Source organism: Dipodomys spectabilis, unplaced genomic scaffold, assembly GCF_019054845.1.
Source record: "Dipodomys spectabilis isolate Male_0828 unplaced genomic scaffold, ASM1905484v1 ptg000277l, whole genome shotgun sequence".
Lineage (NCBI taxonomy): Eukaryota > Metazoa > Chordata > Mammalia > Rodentia > Heteromyidae > Dipodomys > Dipodomys spectabilis.
This window is the reverse complement of record NW_024870954.1, coordinates 729,760-731,544: the sequence shown is the minus strand read 5'-3', so window position 1 is coordinate 731,544 and position 1,785 is coordinate 729,760.

The following is a 1,785-nucleotide window of genomic DNA, read 5'->3' as shown; positions in this document are numbered from 1 at the left end:
TTTAGGGTGCCCTCCTGAGTTGCCATCTTGTCCAGAAAAGCCATCCATCCATACACACAAAGTGCTCAGTCCAGCTGCGTCCACCAAACTCGAAAACCGTTTTCCAGCATGTTTTCTTTACCAAAGAACAGACGATTGCAATTGCAACATGTTTTCCAACACTTCCCTTGCTGGCAACATTTCTAGGAGAGAGAAGAAAGATCACCGCCTAACCGATGACTTCACATGCTCGCTTAGTTCTTTCATGTATTCAGGTGCCCAGTTAGGGTTTCCAAAGTCTAATCTACTATATTCTGTAGTTCTTGTAGCTTTTGAGTATCTAGCATTACTCATCTATGTATTTTCAGTTAATACAGGAAGCATCTCTCTGATACACTGTGATGATCAACGTAAAGCCACAGATGGACTTAAGTTCTTGGGTCCCTAAACAATGAGGACATGCCTGTCCTCCCCCTGAGCAACAGGGGTGGCATCATAGGGCAGAGAATTGGGCAAGGCTGGCCCTCAGGAGGGGCTGCTCTACCATGTGTGAAGCCTCGGGTGCTGCGGCTTCACACCCAGGCATCCCCTGTGGACTGGGCAGTTTGCTGTCATCCTACAGGAGAAGGAGAGGTTCCCCAGACCCAGCCCTGCTCCCTGCAGCAGCCAAGCAGCTCGGAAACACAAGCTCACTCTTCCCGGATATAAACCAGGAGAGCCACTCTGCCCCTCTCCCAACCACTGCGGGAACTGAAACCACATATTCAGATATTTCAGGGAAAACACGGTACCCAGGCTTCCCAGTTGGAGATGGCAAAGCCTCACACTTGCAACAAACTAGAAAACTGCCCTATTTTCCCTGAAAGCTTCTCCAACTTCATCTAAATATATGACTCTGAATTCAAATGAGCTTGAAATTACATTCAAAAGCATGAAGGATGAATTTGCTATTTATCGTACTTACATTTTAAGTCCCTGACACACAAGCAATAGCAACACTAGTGGTATGTTTTTTAAGTATATATTTAACCCCTAAAACTGGTTTCTGATCTTTTAACTGTCCCTGGGGTTGCTGCCTTCAAACCCTAGCGTATTTCCACAAGAACACATGGCACCAGCTCCTCCCTTTAAGTGTGAGTGTGCAAACCCAGCTCAGACACACCTGTGGCCCACAGGGCCCATGTAGCCAAGCCTTGGAAATGAGCCGTGGGAGTCCATCTCTGACTGAGGCTACTGTGGTAGAACTTGGCCCAGCCTCGGGACAGAGAAGAGAGAGATGCTTCTAAGGGTGCCCTGAGAGGAAGAGTATAAACACAGACTGGCAAGATTAGCACTGGGATCAGATCGGATTCAGATGGTGCCAGTCCATCCCTTCCTTTGCTTTCTGAGATGTTCTCACTCTGGAACTCACTGAGAAACTCAGGCTGGAAGCCCGTCCCTTTCTGTGCAGTGTGTCAGTCTGTCTGGCCTGGGCCCACGCTTCTGTGCCTGGGCAAAGCCCATCCATAATCCAAAACCAAGGCACCGGGCATGCTCCCTTAGCTCAACCCAGGGTCCTGGGCTGGACTCTGACACACTGCCAAGGTTGTCGGCCACACTGCACCTACCCATCTTTATGTTGAAGGCATTGCCCTCTGACACACACCCAACACTAGTTACCTTTCACCCTTAAAATTCCATGAGCTTTTCTTTCAGTTTGGACTGACAGCTGAGCTGTCCGATTGCTACGGTCAGCACAATGGTGATATGTGGTAATACAATTATTGAGTATTTAGTTGGTTCCAGCACACACTAGGTTCCACATGC